Raw genomic sequence first — 18,857 nt, forward strand, 5'->3', positions numbered from 1 at the left:
AATGGCTGGATTTTCGGTTGTTCAAAAATCGAAAATAAGCTAATCTTAGTTCTTGAACAAACGAAAATAACGGGGCTCTTTTAAGCTTCTGACATACGCACTTCTATTTTCAGTTGTTCAACATCCGAAATTAAGAATGCAAATTCCAAGCTTCTATCCTGCAAATTCCAAGCTTCTGTCCTATTTTCAGATGTTGAACAATAAAAAATAGGACTACATATTCCAGCAACCTTCTGGAATATGCAGTCCTATTTTCGGTTGTTCAACAACCGAAAATAAAAATGCAAATTCCAAGCTTTTGCCTATTTTCGATTGTTCAACAACCGAAAAGAAAAATGCAAATTCCAAGCTTCTGCCTATTTTCGGTTGTTCAAAAACCGAAAAAGGGTAAAAATTTATTTTTTTAAAATTTTTGTTATGAAGTGAGAAAAACGGACATTCCAGTAATAACGAAAACTATTTGGTATTTTGGTAATAACAGAAACTACAATGCATATAAACATAATTTTCCTTATAAAATTTAAAGCTTTAAAAATGATGTAGATCAAGCAGGTCTATAAACATTTTAAAATCTTTAAAATTGATTGTCTAGATAATGTATTATAATTTCTAAAACTTGAAGTTCCTTTTTTTTTACATTCATGTATCTCAAGGCTAAGATGATTGGATTTGAGTTTCGACATCAAAACAACTTCTTCTATAAATTTTGAGGTGTGCCTTAGTTTGCGGTTTTAGGGCTTCAACCTATATAAATTTTTTCCATGTTAATATGGTGCTGAATTATACAACACAACTAGTGTATATCTTGGCATGAACTTTCAGGTAAGGGTTATCGTTAAGGAAACACATGATCTACACCCACCTTTATTTTATTTATTTTTTCATAATTTTTCTATGAGCATTATATGAGACCTATTAAAAATGCACGAAAGCACATGCTCTACACCCACCTTTATTTTGAGGTATGGCATCCGTCGTCCCTAAACCATGTTCCTCATGACTTTACATCCACAATTGCACTAAGAGATATGTTCTATATATATAAGGGAAATCTTTCTATGCTTCCCTTACATCATAAAAGTTCTATCATCCACCACCTTTTTAACCATTGATTTAAAATAGAGGGCTGACATCATTCACTCAAGTAGTCACAAAATGGAGGGCACGGGATCAACCGATAATCCATTTGAAATAAGTCTGTAGTAGAGAGAGAGAGAGAGAGTAGTCCATTTTTAACGAAAGAGAGTCAAAGAAAGCACAGGAGAAGAAGGGGAAAGTGAAGGGAACCCATTTTTAGGTTTTGAGATAGAGAAAGAGAAAGCACGGGAGAAGATGGGGAAAGTGCAAGGAACCTTTTTTTAGGTTTTGAGATAGAGAAAAAGAAAGCAAAGAGAAGAAGGGGAAAGTGCAAGGAGCCCATTTTTAGGTTTAGAGATAGAGATAGAGAAAGAGAAAGCACTAGAGAAGAAAGAGAAAGTGCAGGGAAGAGGAGAGCAAGTGCAAAGCCCTAAAGAGAGAGAGAAACCCATTTAGGCACCCAGATCTTCCTACCTATGGGACGGATTCCAAAGAGAGAGAGAGAGACTAAATCCACCGCTCGAGGAGAGGGAGAAACACATGTAAGATGGTCTATTCCTCTGAAAAATTCCTCCACTTTTTTTTTTTTTTTGACTCTAATTAATAAGTTTTATCTCTCTCTCTCTTTTCTTCATTGTATCAAATGATTGTTTCACGATTGTGTGCATTTTTTGCATTTTAATGGCAGTATTGTGATTGCTTTATTGGCAAGGATTAATTGCTAATATGCTTGACTACTACCACAAGCTTCTACGAGATGATCCATAAATCAGTGAGAGAGATTAGGACAGAGACATGTTTAGTTTGCTATTAACTGATTGAGGCATGGCTGTCTTTCTAGCAAATTAGTATTTATTTGCGGTGGCTTGAGAGAAAATTTAGAAGACTTTTCGATGAATTCTATTTCTTAAGAGAATTAATGAATATGGGACGTTTTGTTGCCGTTGCTAATAGTTGTAATGTTATCCATGTACTTTGTTTCTGTTTAATTTTCATTTTTTTTAATTGATGCAATGATAGATTGTGATAGGGCAACTTCAAATGAATTTTTTATTTTTTGTGGCCATCGTTTTTGTCGCTTGTACATTCATTGAAATTAATTTTTTGCTGTTTTTTCTTCTATTTGTAATTGTTTTGTGCTAAAATATCCATTAATGGAATAAGAGTGGAAATTGGCTTGACTCCTTAAGTGGTATTTGGACTTTTTACTGTAAATGTTAAAGTAAAATCTTCGTATGTCGAACTTCCATTTTGTTTTCTTTTGACAGTTTTTTTCTCAAAAATCTTGTTACAAAAGTTGCAAGAATAGTTCTAATTTGGCTAAAATAAGCAATAAAAGTACGTTCCCCACAATATAATAAAATTATCCTTTCATTTTTTAACTTTAAGAACATTGTGAATAGAACGTTCAAGATAGTGATTATGAATTATTATGCTGCAAAAATTTGTTCTCCAATAATTCAAGTTTTGTTTGTGTATTGAGATTTTGATCAAGGTGTATGTACCTATGTATTGTCTTTGATTTAAGAGTTTGCATAAGGGACAGTACCCTATCTCCTATATTTGCATAAGGACAAGTGCGACATATTCTTATCATCATCTAACTAATTTAGTTGTTATTTCGTAATTCATATTTTTATCATATTATTAAATATATTTTTTCTTTTAATGTTCTTACATCGTCTACAATGAGTACTTATTATGCTAGTGAATTTCATTTCAAAGGAAAAAGATGTTTCATACCGATGAATCCACTCAAGCCTTGTCAAAATGGAAGCTTGATCTACGACAGATAGAGCTTATCAGAAAGACTGTCTTGGGCTCATTGATGGACATAGGGGTCTTCAAAATCGATGGCAAGTTGTTGAAGGCCTTCACAAAAACATGGTGTTTGCAACAAATACCTCCCACCTAAACGTTGAGGAGAGGGGTCCAACGTTATATGACATATGACGGATATTGCATATACTTGTTACAGGCGAGCCCGTTATGGGTATCAGGGCAGAAAATGATGGGGAGTTCATTAAAAGGTATCTGGGTGATTGCCCCCAAAGAGAAAAAATTGATGCAAATTAGCCATACTTAGTTGTGTATTTCATTACATATTTAGTTTTGTGTTATATATTCAATCAAATTTATACAATCTTGTTTGTCATGTAATTATACAAATATTGTTGTAATTGTAGCAACACACCTGTATAGGGATGTTAGAAGTTGTACTTGAAAATGAAGAGGATTCCAGGAGTTATGTTGTCGCGGCCCATGAATTGTTAGTAACACACTAGATGCAAGAGAGGAGAGTGAAAGTGAAGAGGATGGTGAGGAGGATAGTGAAAGCAAAGAGGAAGGTGAGGAGGATGGTGAGAAGGATAATTAAAGGAGACAAAGTCCAGAGAATACCAATATCACGGTCTTGCTATGCCTGAGGAACCCAGATGGGAACTTCCACCAAGGGTGAAGGGGAAGGTTGTACTTAGATAGGGGCCTCTTACATATTTGTAATTTAACCTCTTGTAGTTGGATATGTACAAACTCAGTTTTGCAAGCATATTTTGATGTAATACCTTGCCCTCAAACTCTATGTATGTGTAACATCTATTTAAGAAAGTAACCATTCTCAAATGAATTCTATTTCTCACATTTTGTCCTTTTCCTGATGAATTGGGAGTAGAGACAATGTCTTTTCCTGGTAAGTTCTATTTAAGATAGGACCTTAAATACACACTAATTTTTTGTGGGAATTATGGATTGCAATTCAAGTTCTTCAAACTTTGTTCCCAGGGAATTTTCTTTCGATTCAGGCTTGATGTTTCCTTATGATTCAGGGAATTTGGTCTAGGTAGTGAAAATGTTAAAATGGGCAATCAATGGTAATTTTAATTACTTCTCATGGTACTAGAAGCAAAATAGGGTAATTTTCTGAGAGCATGTATGCTCCTGTCTTGATATCTACTGCTTGCCCGATACTATCTGGTGTATGAATTTGGGGGAATTAGAAATGGCATTTCTAACTTACATAAATTGGAAACGAAGGCTATCTCCATGCCCATACTATCTGGTGTATGAATTTGGTGTACTATTATTTAAAAGTTAAGGAGTACTATTGGAAGCGCAAACCATCCATAGAGTTCGTAGGGGGAGAGAGAGAGAGAAACAAACACACACACACACCCAAAGAGTGAGAAAGAGAGTAAGATAGCTAGGTCATGGGATAGTGCGAGAGATCTACATATTGTTTGCAACATATGGAAGCTATACATAAATTTTATTTCGAAGCTATACAAAAATTTTATTTGCATTATCAATTTGCAAAATGGAAAGCTGTACAAAAATTTCATTTTGAAGCTAATCAATATGCACTTTGAAATTGCAAAATGGAAAGCTATTACAAAAAATTTATTTGCAGCACCCAAAGAGCATGCACTTTGAAACTATACAAAATTCTACTTGCAACAGGAATTTGCAACATATGGAAGCTATACAAAAATTCCATTTCGAAGCTCCATTCCAAGATAAAGTCTTCTCCACTAGCATTAGGGTTGCAAAAAATTTCAAATATGATGAGCTTGATTGTTGAGCATTGGGCTTGCAAAAAATTTCTAAGATGATGAGCTTGATTGTTGAGCATTGGGCTTGCAAAAAATTTCTAAGATGATGAGCTTGTTTGTTGAGCATTGGGCTTGCAAAAAATTTCTAAGATGATGAGTTGTTTCGCTCAGCGAATGGTGTACATAGCGAAGTCTACATATTGTTTCGCTCAGCTTCAGGCGCCATTATGGGAATTTCCATATCGGACCTGCATAAGTTGCAAAACAGTGATTAGTTGATGCATTATTTCAAATTCACAAGACAATATTAAAGTATAACAACATTAAATTTTACTTGTAAGCATAATTATTAATTTTACTCGTGAGTTCTAAAAGTTGGACAAGTTCGTCTATCATGCCCTACATTTTAGCAAATAGAATACTTCCTCGTGCTTGTCTTCTCCTCCCATGGTGCTTTCTTTCTTATAGTGTCAGGCCGCCCTTTTGTTCGAGTACATTGTGATTCAAGTATAAAGATGTTTGTGTTAGTCCATGGTGTGTAACTATGACTAGGCATGACATTCTTTATATTGCTACCTTGATTCGAACAAGTTGCCTCTTCTTCATACTCCAATCTCTTCCTCTCCACTTTGTCATTACACTCCATAAGAATATTTTTTGTAAATTCCAAGAGTCTTTCACTATCTGATCCGTTTGAGACAACTTTAAAGGTGACTCTACTTAAATCATCGTAACGAGCAGTTTGAGACTCCTTATTGTCAGCATTAATTTAAACATCATCGCCATCTGATACCATCCCTTTGTTCCCTTCCTTACTCCATCTTTTCATGACGTAGTGCTCAGGGATGAGCATAACATTATTATAATAGAAAACCTTTAAGACATGTGCACAAAGAATACCATCATGTTCATACAAGCAACATGTGCAAGTTGCTGTAATTTATGATTCATTGAATATCACTTTATATTGTGGTCGATTGACATCATATTTATACACCCTATATGTGGTATTTGGTCCCTCAACTTCTATAGACTCTGCAACCATAGGAGGTATCTTTTGAATTTCCTCAACAAACTTCCTAAATACACCATGGGTGTACAACTTAACAGCTTGTTTTTCATAGCGGAATGTCGTTCTTATCATTAGAATACCTTCAGTGCCCTTGAATTCTATCATATTTTCTTTCTCATATAGATAGTCAATTGCTTTCTAGCACCGTTTTGCAAATCCTGAAAAATTGGTGTGTAAATTTACATATTGTTTAATAAAACTATTCATAGATTCACTTCGTTGACTAGACTGTGCACTAGCAAGAAATGTATTCGTCATGTACACATCAACCCACTGAGAATGACATCCATATGTTATGTTCAACCATTAATTCCCCCCAAGCTCATATTTTTGGAGCACTCTGGACCAACGATCCTCAAAATAGTTAATTGTCTCATTATAATCAGTAGTGATTTTATACAGCTCATGTAAGAACTTTGGGTGCTTCCGCTCAACATGCCCCAATTTTTCTTGAAACTTTCGTGAAATACACCATCTACATAATTGATGACGTGCATTTGGAAGAACTTCTTTAATTGCAGCAGCCATGACTGCGTCTTGATCAGTAATGATGCAACCCGGCTATCAACCCTACATAGCTTCTAGCCAATACCCAAATAGCCAACTAAAAGACTATGTTGTCTCATGCTTAAATAGTGCACAACCAAAGACTATGTTGTTTCTGTGGTGGTTTGCTCCAATAATGGGGGCAAAAAGTATGTGATATGTATTTGTCTTATATATTGTATAAAAATAACTACATTGCCAAAGTACTCATATGATATCCTTGATCACGAGTCAATCCATAGTCAATTACAGACTTAACCTACTTCATCAAATTGTATTTTATAAAAAAAACATGGGTTCGCCTCAACACGTTCACAAAAGTAGGTCAAAAGAGCCTCCCCATCCCTCCCTCTAACACTCGCCTTCCTACAGGTGCTATGGATAAACTTTTCGACATCTATGTGAGTGAAGCTTAGAGCATTGAACTCATTCATATGTTCTGTTAAAAATTACATAATTTTATGTACACCAACCTTGCTGAAGACATCGCTTTAACCAAGTTCATGGTAGCTGTTGGGATGCGTCAATGTGATCTCAAATGATGTACCTTTAATGGCGATGTAAACTTGTGGGAGTGCTCCTCAACAAATTTCGTTACAACTCATTTTCTCTCTTTCATCCTGTGCACCCTTAAAATTGCTTGGCATCATTCCCTTGTTATTGGTCGATGATGAGTTTTCTTGTATACTTTGGATCACGTTTGGCTTCTTTTGAGCAAACATAATCTCGCATCCTCAAATTATTGTCATTGTCCTTCCTTGGCCTCTCAAGACGAATGCTAAAGCCTTTTCGTTAAACATATGTATTGTAAAATTGATACGCAACATCATCACATTCAAAGTTCATTCCTACAAATAAGTCCTTTGATGCCCACTATTATCTTAGTGATCACAAAACAATGGGACCTCATTGTCCTCACCATCCTCAGTTGCTATGACATTATCATAACTTACATCCATAAAATTGGTTTTCTAGAAATCATCCTGGTCCATCTTATAGGATGAATCAAGTGTACGAGTGCCTCAATGGGTATGTAAGCCTTAATAGGCTCCATGTTGGCAACAATGTCACCACTTGAGCACCCTTCTCCATGATGTCCATAACTTTTAATAAGTAATACCTAAACATAAGTAATTAACACAAATTCATTTCTATATTACATAGACACAAAATTTAAGTATAAGCAAGAATTTCAAAATCTAGCAGAACAATAAATAAAAAATACTAACTAGAAATTGAGTTATAAATTGATAGCAAAACAACTAAAAAATTTAAAATTCACTACAACAAATCACACAATAAGAGAGGTAGAGATAGAGAAGGAGAGCTCGAAATTAAGTTTCTTAAGATACAATCCATACAAAATAAAACAAAAATCACTAAAAAAAAAGATTTTTTTGAGGAATGCCATAAATCCTTACCAATAAAACAAGAGCAATGATCTTATGAGACCCTCCCATGCCCATGTGTATAGGACCCCAAATGATCACCATTAAATTTGTTACAGATATCTAGAAAAAGTCAAATCCCATACTTATGTAATAACTTTTCTAGAGATCTGTACCAAATTTAATGGTGATCCTTTGGGGTCCTACACGCATGGGTGTGGAAGGGTCTCATAGGATCATTACTCATAAAAAAAAGTACATCCTTATTCAAATCTTTTAATTCTTTTATTTCATATTAACATCCCGAAATAAAATTTTCAGGCCAAATTGGCAAACAACACTCATAAAAACCTACAAAAACCTCAAAACCTCAAGAAAACAAACAATAGATTAAAAAAATTGAGAAAAAAAAACTTTGAAACAGTAAATAGAGAACAAATGAGACAACCAATGCATTTTTTTTTCAAAATTGGTAGAATTCCTAGAAAAGTTGTCTAAGTTTCCTCTCAAGCCACCACAAATAAGCACCAATTTGCTAGAAAGACAATACATGCCTCAATATGTTAATAGCAGACTCAACATGTCTCTATCCTAATCTCTCTCGCTAATTTATGGATCATCTCATAGAAGCTCATGGTAGTAGTCAAGCATATTAGCCACTAATTCGTACCAATAAATCACTCACAATACTGGCATTAAAATGCAAAAAATGTACACAATCGTCAAAGCAATCCTTTGATACAATGAAGGAAAGAGAGAGAGATAAAACCTATTAATCCGAGTCCAAAAAAAAATAGTGGAGGAATTTTTCAGAGGAATAGACCATCTTACATGTGTTTCTCCCTCTCCTCGAGTGGTGGATTTAGTCTCTCTCTCTCTCTGGAATCCATCCCACAGGTGGGAAGATCTAGGTGCCTAAATGGATTTCTCTCTCTCTCTTTTAGTGCTCTGCACTTTTTCTCCTCTTCCCTGCACTTTCCCCTTCTTCTCCAGTGCTTTCTCTTTCTCTATCGCTAAACCTAAAAATGGGCTCCCTGCACTTTCCCCTTCTTCTCTCATGCTTTCTTTTACTCTATTTCAAAACCTAAAAATGGGTTCCCTACACTTTCATCTTCTTCTCCCATGCTTTCTCTTTTTCTCTCTCAAAACCTAAAAATGGGTTCCCTGTACTTTCCCCTTCTTCTCTCGTGCTTTCTCTCTCTCTCTCCCTAAAAATGGGCTTCTCTCTCTCTCTCTCTCTCTCTCTCTCTCTCTCTCTACTACAGACTTATTTCAAATGGGTTACCGGTTGATCCCGTATCCCCCATTTTGAGACAACTTGAGTGAATAAATGTCAGCCCTCCACTTTAAATAAATGGATAAAAATGTGGGGAATGAGAGAACTTCTATGTTCTAGGGGAAGCATAGAAAGCTTTCCCTACATATAAAGCACCACATGCCTTGGAGCCCATGTGGGGAAATATAGTGCATAGGCTCAGGTCGGATTGTTATATCAAATAAATTTATATAGGAAAATGGTTTGATAGGAATGTACTCATGAAAAATTGTAATTCAAGTATTGGAAAACCTTTATGTCGATAATCTCGACTTGAATATTATGGTTGTGAAAATAATAATGATTTCAAACTCTAAAAAATAGTGCATATTTTAACAAATTATCTAGACCGCCTTTTTTGCCCAAAAAATAAGTGTTCAAAGATCCACAAGATCTATACGATTTTTTTAGTTTCAAATTTTATTGTCGGTTTTGGAAATTGATTTTAGAGCCATCATAGAGATTTTTTAGCCAAAAATGCTTTTCAGACAAGGATTTAAGGTGAGGCCTTATTTAGTTTTCATAGAGCCTAAGCCTTATAGGACTTCATCCATTTATATACTCACTATATTTAGATGGCATACATACAAAAGAGTCCACATCCAAACTCCTAGAAGTGTATGGTACTAGGATAAAACCCTATGTAGGAGCACTACAAAGATGCGCAATTTTGCAGATATCTGCTCCTCAGTGTAACCATCGACCTCCGAAAAATAAAAAATAAAAATAAAAATGCTAAATAGCTGTTTTCAATGAAGAAATACATGGTTAGTGTCATCCTGCGAGACCGCGCTTTAAGGGAAGCTTTCCCTACTTTATCTCTCTATGGAATGCTTTAAGGGACGTCGGAACCAAAGGTAAGCGCAATGTATGTTATTTTGCTTTTTCCAAAACAAGCTATGCTCTTTACCTAAAGGAAAACGTTTATATAAGGACGAGATTCTAAACAATCAAATTAAGATGCGCCACAAATATTTACTAGCAGAGGTTGTCTGGATGCATGTTTGGATGCACAAAAATCTTCAAATCGAGGAACAAAGAAAAGATAGGTTCAAGTCTTGAAAATAATGCATCTTGTAACACATTTTTTGGAATGTCAATTTTTAAGATTATGAACTGTTCATCGATATGCTTGATCTACACTGTTATCTGAAGCTTTAGATTTTATAATTAGAGATGAAATAAATTTTCAGGCCATCACAAAGATTTCCCATACTGAAATAATATCTTTCTGGAGTATTTCAAGTTGCATCTTACTTTGATTGTTTAGGACCTCATTGTACAAATCCCACCCATTATCAAAACCACCATATAATTCTATGAAGTTATAAAAGGAGGGCAAGCTTTCTATGCTTCCCCTATAGCATAAAACATATATGCTTCCCCTTATCCAACTGTTCATTCTGAATGGAGGGCTAAGATTGCCTCAATCACAATGTCGCGTCTCTACACTATTTTATTTTTAATTTTTTTTTATAAACTATTTTGACACCAAATTTTGTACGTCTAATCCTCTGTTAAACTAGCACTAGTAAAAAATATAAAAAAAAATATTTCCAATAAAATAAAATGACAAAATACCCCTGAAAGATTCAAGGGGTATTTTGGTCATTATATTTTATTGAAAAATTATTTTTAATATTTTTTATAGGTGGGCCCCAATGAGAAGATGACATGTACCGAATTTCATATTCATACAATTTGTATAAAAAAAAACTACAAATAAAATACTTTGCGACATCGATTCTAAGATCAAACGGTGAGTGACTCTCTTGATCAAAATTAGACTACTAGATGGTAGGAGGAGGATAGTTCTTCTACGATGTAGAAGAAGTATAGAAACCTTTCCCTTAGAAGGATGGGTTTTCTATGAGTCAGCCGACACATATGTACACGTGCGGCTTCCCGAGGAATTACCGAAAGAAATAATAATTTGTGCAATAGAGAGATTGATAACAACAATGGAAATACGCTATGTCGATATCGTAAGGACTCTCTTGACAACACGTGGCTTACCCTTAAATTTTGACCTAATATTTGTACACAACATCACGAGAGAGCACATGAACGGATGAGTGGAGAGTTAGTAAGGCTGGCGTAAGATACATAACTTTTATATGTTGCTCTAAAATTAATTTTCATTATCGACAATAAATTTTGAAACTAAAAAAATAGCACAAATCATACGGATATGTGAACATTTATTTTTAAGGTAAAATCAGTGTTTTAAAAATCGGCGAGTCACAACGGACTCGCCCCAGCTGACATGGGAATCGGTCACTGCGTATCGATTCTTGTGTAATACACAGGAATCGCCCGGTTCTGAGTCGACGTGGGAATCGGTCACCCTATATCGATTCTTGTGTAATACCGGGAATCGCCTGGTTTCGAGTCGACACGGGAATCGGTCACCCCATTTCGATTCTTGTGTAATACACAGGAATCGCCCGTTCTAGAGGAGAATCGCCGATTTTAAACTGTAAATCGTTCATTTGACTACATAAATTGCTATTCTAAGCGAACTATGTATCGATTCTTGTGTAATACTGGGCAACTATGTGTCAATTCTTGTGTAATACACAAGAATCGTTCGGTTCTAAAGGAGAATCGTGATTTTGAACTGTAAATCGTTCCTATGACTACATAAATTGTGATTCTAAGAAGACCATGACGTCACAACGTCCATAAATCGCAATTCTAAGCGGACTATGACGTCACAACATCGACGAGTGGATGAGGATAATTTGATAATTTAGTTTATAATTTAGTCAATTCTTGTGTAATACCGGGAATCGCCCAGTTTATTTTGAATCGTAAATCGTTCATATGACAACATAAATCGCGATTCTGTAAATCATTCATATTACTACATAAATCGTGATTCTAAGCGGACTATGACGTCGCGATTCTAAGTGGACTATGACGTCACAACATCCATAAATCGTAATTCTAAGCGGACTATGATGTCACAATGTCGACGAGTGGATGAGGATATTTTGATAATTTAGTTTATAATTTAGTCGATTCTTGTGTAATACTGGGAATTGAAAAGGGTAGGGGTATTGAAAAGGTATTTATAGTTTTCAAAGTTTGTCTAATTCTTTGATGTGGGATTTGAGCTGAGTGATATAACGTTGAAACGTTATTCACTATAAATATTATTATACAAAGTTATTCAACAACTTGTGATGGGGTGTTGTGGGTATCATTTACGGTTCTTCCTAAGATGTTTCAAGGTCAAACCTTAGGTTCCTAGGATGTTCCAAGGTCTAACCTTGGGGATGCTTTGGCAGCATCATTTTCTTATTTTCTTGTAAAGAGATTGAACCTTGGGGATGCTTTGGCAACATCATTTTCTTATTTTCTTGTAAAAAAATAAGAAGTAATACAACAAGTACAAAACAAGAAAATACAACATCTTCTTCTTTTTTCTTATTAAAAAAAGAAGAAGGTAATACAAGTATTTTTTGTCAAAAAAATAAAAAGTATTTTTTAATATAACAAGAATTTTTAATACAATATAGGAATAAATGATCTAATTATAATGATCCATTTAATAGTTTTTCATGAGTTATGTCGTGGCCTTTACTTATCTTGATAGGGCTGTAGCCCTATCAAACCATTTTCTCTGTGATATTGTAAGCACTGTTTTGACAACACGTGGCTGACCTTTTGATTATGACCTAATAGATGAGAGACCACGTGATCGGGTGAGTGGAGAGAAGTAAAGGTAGTTATGGCGGATAATCATTCAAAGAAAAATCAAGCGTTGAAATTGGCCGTGGTTTAAAAAAGGATTGGGGCACCCCAAAAATCCATATGGATTGGTTAATCGGTGGTTTGAATTGGGAATTGTTTGGATTTGACAATAAAAAAATCAAAAAAAATTATTAAAAATCATTATAAATGTTGTTTTTTAGGAATCCAATAAGAAATGAGGTACTACATTATTAACTTTCATTTTTTTTCATCAATATGCGAATATTGGGATGTTATTTCCTTGTATGAATGTATTATGTTAACTATTAAATTTACATCACACAAAAGAAAATCATAGAATTATCATGGATGTATATAATCATACATGGGCTATAATAAAAAATAGATTAAATCGATGAAAAAATGACTACCAAAATAACAAATTGACGACAAATCCTAATCCACTAAAAAAAACTCAAATTATTACAATCTAACTAACTATAATCCAAAATTATTACAACCTAACTATACTATTATATACTGAAATTGAAATTGTTGGTTTATATTTTATAATTATTTTACTATACAAATAATAGCAAATCCAAAATATCTTATAATATCATCTAATTTAAAATATATTATTGATAACTGTAAAAAAGAAAAGTACATTACATCATTTATATTACAAATAAATTAATAAATAAAATACAAGATTTGGTTATCAATGTAGAAATTATTAGAATGCGTACCAATTTTTAAAATAACACTTTAATTTTTCAAAAATCTAATTTTTTAGGTTTTTAGAAAAAATTTGGTGGAAGATATTGTTAGTAGGGAGAGAGAGATTTGTTATTAGAGAGGGAGATTCTAGAATAAAATACTTGTTATATTACATTTTATTTATTTTTTGTCTAAGTTTTTAGGTTCCTAGAACAAATTTAGTGGAAAAGATTGTTAGTAGAGAGAGAGAGAGACTTGTTAGTAGAGAGAGAGAGATATTCTAGAATAAAATACTTGTTGTATTATCTTTTATTTATTTTTTTAACAATAACTACTTATTGTATTATTTCTTCTTTTTTGACACGAAAATTAAAAAGACAGTGCTACCTATTTTATTTTATTTTATTTTTTTGATAAGAAAAAAAAGAAGACGGTACTGCCTAGGTAACTTTTTTTCTTTTTTTTTTTTACAAGAGAAACTTTTATTTTATATTATTTTTTGACAAGGGCAATTTTTTTTATTTGACAAGGACAACTTTTATTTTATTTTTTGACAAAAAAATAGAAAGAGATTGTCAGTAGAGAGAGAGAGAGAGAAAGAGATTTGCTAGTAGAGAGAGAGATTCTAGAGTAAAATACTTCCTTTATTACCTTTTATTTATTTTTTGACAATAAATACTTGTTGCATTACTCTCTATTTTTTTGACAAGAAAAATAAGAAGACGGTGCTACCCATTTTATTTTATTTTTTGACAAGAACAATAGGAAGACAATGCTGCCAAGGTAACTCTTTTCCTTTTTTTTTTACAAGGGTAACTTTTATTTTATTTTATTTATTTTTGACAAGGGCAACTTTTTTTTTATTTTATTTTTTGACAAGGGCTACATTTTTGTATTTTATTTTTTGACAAGGGCAACTTTTTTTTTTGACAAGGGCAACTTTTTTTTTATTTTTTTGTTATTTTTTAAGATGGTGCTGCCCAAGTTCAAACTAGGAACCTTTGAGCACAAGAGGGACGTGATAACTAATACACCACAACAACACTTGTTGTTTTACTTTTTATAATAAAAGAGTATATTGTATTACCTTTTCAAGCTTAAGTACCACGCTCAAATCCCACATCAAAAATATGAAAGAAGTTTGATATTAATAAAAGCTTCCTCGGTACAATTGCTCATCGCATGCATGAAAAGCGTGATCAAGCATGAGGCTTACAAAGGTACGCGTGGCGATGCTTTGTACAATGCCATAATTACCCTATTTTTTTAAAAAAAAATTACAAAAATGGCCTCAAATTAAAAAATTGAAAAAATGGCCTCAAACATGACGATGTCATAATCTTCCGTCAAAATCGCCCAACTCGCCCCGTTTCTTTCTAAACATGGGCACCTGATCGGTTTCTTTCTAAATTCGATCGGTTTCCTGTCTCGATTCCTTTCTAAACACGGGCGCCCGATCAATCATCCAACTCGCCTGGTTCCTTTCTAAACACGGGTGCCCCTTCTCTAAACACGGGCGGTTTCTTGTCAAAATCGCCCAATTCGCCGGGTTCCGCCAACTCGCCCGGTTCCTTTCTAAACACGGGCGCCCGATCGGTTCCTTTCTAAACATGGGCGGTTTCCTATTTTGAGTTAGAATCGGCATGGACTCGGGCAATTCAAAAAATTACAAAAATGCCCTCAAACATAGCCACGTCAGAATCCTCTGTCAAAATCGTCCCACTAGCCTGGTTCCTCTCTAAACATCGGCGGTTCCTATTTTGAGCTAGAATCGACACGGGATGGTCGATTCCTGTGTTGAATCATCCGAGTTCGTGCTGGCTCGACGATTTTTAAATCACTGCTTTGCACAACTCAACCAAGACAGGCAAAAATCAACCACATATCACTGTTTGGAGAAGATTAGAGAAAACCTCTAATGAGACACTTACCTCATTCTCAGAAATATTAGAGGAAACCTCTACTACAAAAGTTAAGATAAATATTAAAAAAAAAACTTCTACTGATAATTTCTTGAAGGAAAAAGTTTATATAAGGTTGCAATCATACCTCTACAGCTACATATGCGTCTCAAAATCCATCGGAATATATAGTTTTAATGTTAAAAAACCCTTTGATTGACCATATCGACATCGAGATTTATGACCATGAAAAATACAAAGATTTTAAGTCTCTGAAATAGTGCATTTTACAACATATTATCTACACCGTCCATTTTCAATATTTTCATATGTTTATAGATTTACTTGATTTTAACCATTTTTTAAATTTAAAATTTTATAATTAGATATAAAAATAAAATTTGAGATAATCCTAAGAACATTTTATATCAAAATTATATACCAAGATAAAATTTGAAGATGCACCTTACCTCTACAGCTACGGATGCATCCGTATGCCAATTGCACCCTTTCTTGAAAGCCATTGCCCACTAAAACTGATAAGCATCAATGGAAGCCAACGCTTTCACAAAATAATAAAGGCTTCATGCTTCAGCCTGAGACTAAACTTTGAGGAAGAGCACAGATACTAATAAAAAAAAGAAGAGAAAACGAAGAATGGCGCAATAAAAAAAAGAAACAATAGAAAACAAAGAATGGCGCAAAAAGATAAGTGAAAGCAAATCGCTGATTTTATAAGGTTATCACATGGTTAAGAATACTCACGTATATCCCTCTCTCCATATCCCCTCTTAATATATATTCCTTTCTCATTATCTTTTTAAGAAGGATATCTCAAAAATAAATTCTCTCTAAATCATCTCTCACACGTGTTTATCACATGTGCCTCTTTCTTCGTAATGACTTAGAGAGATTGAAAAGATATCCCCTAGGGCCCGTTTGAATGGGAGGAAATTAGGAATCTTAGGTATTTGAAATCCAAAAGAATCTATAGATTTTCAATATCAAGGATTTTTATCATGGATTCCTCAAATCTCTTGTTTGGATAAACTATATAAAATTCACGGATTCCTCGCAATCACTTCCATGTCCATTGTTTGGTAACAAAACTTGATAAAATATATCTCCCTAAAGTTTTTGGGGAATGATTTAATGCAACGGTTGTATAGTAGTATAATGCAACCATCTTCAAAAACTATGTTGGAGACATTTATCGGACACAAAATTTTAAATGTACACTCTTTTCATTTTGAAGAACAATCACAAAAAATAAAATTTTGAAAACATGCTCTAGAAAGTTTTCATTCTTGCCCAATTAATATAAGCCGACCATTTTATTAAGATGGTTAGATATAAGCCTCAAAAGGATTTTTTTATTTCCAAAAATTTATATAGCATTATCATCATTAGATTAATAATGCTAAAAAATACAAAAATGATTTTGAATTTGTTAAGGCCTATGTCTTGAAATTCACCAAATGGATGGTCGAGATTCTTTGTTGGATGGGTACTAATTTTGACCATATCGAGGGTGCAAATTGAATCTTTTTTTGTATGATTGATTATGAGGATGAAGAGAATGTGTGTGCAAAATTTGGGATCATATAAACGCCAATTTTTTTGGTTTTATAGAGGTATAGTTGCATTATACTACTATACAACCGTTGCATTAGATCATTTTCCAAAATTTTTATATACTTTCTCTCTATAAAACTCAAAATTTGGGATAATATATCAATAAAATTTTTGAGATAATATGGTTTCTCTTTTTAAAATTTAATATACTTTACATCCAAAATTTAAAATTTGAAATTGTCTATCTAAAAATTTTGAGATAAAATTTTCTCTCTCTAAAATTTTTAGGTGCTTTACTCTCTCTAAATTTTAATATAGTTTCTATTTTAAAAATTTTGAAATACTCTCTTTTTAAAACCTAAACTTAGATAGTTCCCCTCTTCAATAATTTTGAGATAGGTTTTCTCTCCAATTTTATGTAGTTTGTCTCTCTAAAATATGATATAGTTTTCTCTCAAATTTTAAGATACTTTCTCTTTCCAAAAGCTAAAATTTGAGATAATTTCTCTTCTAAAACTTTTGTGATAGTTTCTTTTCTAAATTTTTTTATGAACTATTTTTTTCTAAAATTTGATGCAGTTATTCTCTTAAATTTTAATATGCTTTCTCTCTCTGAAACTTCAAGTTTGAGAGAGTTTATCTATCTAAAATTTTGAAATAGCATAGTATCTCTCTAAAATTTGATATACTTTCTCTCTCTAAAGTTTAAAATTTGAGATACTTTCTCTCTCTAAAACTTAAATTTTGAGATAGATTCTCTCTCTAAATTTTTTTAACGATAGTTTCTCTCTCTAAAAATTTCATGTAAATAGTTTCTCTCTAAAATTTAAAGATATTTTCTCTCTTTAAAGCATAAAATTTTCTCTCCAAAATTTTTGAGATAGTTTCTATCTCTAAATGTTTTTAGGTAGTTTCTCTCTCTAAATTTGATATAATTTCTATATGTAAAATTTTAATATTTTTTCTCTCACTAAAATTCAAAATTTGAAATAGTTTCTCTCTAAGACTCAAAATTCGAGATAGTTTATCTCTCCCAAAAGACAAGATGTTTCTTTCTCTAAAAAATGAGATGTTTCTCTAATTTTTTTTCGTAGTTTCTCTTTTTAAAATTTATAATAGTTTATATCTAAAATTTTAAGAATACTTTCTCTCTCTACAATTTTAAGAATAATATCTCTCTAAAACTTAAGACTTGATATAGTTTGTCTCTCTAAAATTTGTTGAGATAGTTTCTATCTCTAAAAATTTGTAGGTACTCTCTCTAAAATTTGATATAGTTTCTCGCTCTAAAAATTAAAATATGATATTGTTTCTCTCTCTAAATTTTTGAAATAGCTTCTCTCTCTAAAAATTTACATATGGTTTCTCTCTCTAAAATATGATAGTTTCTCTCTAGAACTTAAAAGTTGAGATATTTTCTCTCTCTAAAATTTTAAGATAGTTTATCTCTCTAAAAAATTTTGATACTTTCTCTCTCTAAAATTTTAACATACTTTCTCTCTATATAACTTTAACATACTTTCTCTCTATATAATTTTAATACACTTTCTCTCTCTAAAAGTTAAAAATTGAGATAGTTTCTTTCTCTAAAATTTTGAGATAGTTCATCTTCTAAAAAAAAATGGGTACTTTCTCTCTTTAAAATTTTAACATACTTTCTCTTACTAAATTAACATACTTTCTCTCTCTAAAAGTAAAAATTTGAATTTTGAGATAGTTTTTTTTAAAAAAAAATTTAGGTACTTTCTCGTTTTAAAATTTTCATATCTACTAAATGCTCCTTAAGTTTCAGGTCGAGGGAGCTTATGAGTGAAATCCTTATAAATGCAAAAAAACAGGTTTTGGTGTGGAAATGAAATCATGGAAAACTAAGTCTTATTTCCATGATTTTATTTTTCCTGATTTTAAATATTCTCGTCAATGAGCAATCCAAATGGTGGATTTTGACAATATCCTAGATATTAGGAATCCATGCCTTAAAATCCATATACCCAAACAGGCTGTAACAATCCTAAA

The 18,857-nt window shown here is 32.8% G+C and overlaps 2 long non-coding RNA genes across 3 annotated transcripts; one reads left to right on the forward strand and one right to left on the reverse strand.

Moving 5' to 3' along the window:
- Positions 1-1,474: 1,474 nt before the first annotated feature.
- On the forward strand, positions 1,475-3,717 carry LOC110006780 (uncharacterized). 2 transcript variants are annotated; one of them, XR_002280051.2, is made up of 3 exons: positions 1,475-1,619; positions 2,803-3,107; positions 3,264-3,717. It is a non-coding gene; the product is annotated as an uncharacterized LOC110006780 (long non-coding RNA). The 2 variants fall into 2 exon arrangements; XR_016053512.1 differs by having other exon boundaries at positions 2,803-3,717.
- A 623-nt stretch (positions 3,718-4,340) lies between these two features.
- LOC148782414 (uncharacterized) lies at positions 4,341-8,918 on the reverse strand. The gene is made up of 2 exons (XR_016053513.1): positions 8,463-8,918; positions 4,341-4,873 (listed from the first exon to the last, which is right to left on the reverse strand). It is a non-coding gene; the product is annotated as an uncharacterized LOC148782414 (long non-coding RNA).
- Positions 8,919-18,857: the final 9,939 nt, after the last annotated feature.

Source organism: Amborella trichopoda, chromosome 4, assembly GCF_054954075.1.
Source record: "Amborella trichopoda isolate Santa Cruz 75 chromosome 4, AtrichopodaSantaCruz75HAP2 v2.0, whole genome shotgun sequence".
Classification (NCBI taxonomy): Eukaryota; Viridiplantae; Streptophyta; class Magnoliopsida; order Amborellales; family Amborellaceae; genus Amborella; species Amborella trichopoda.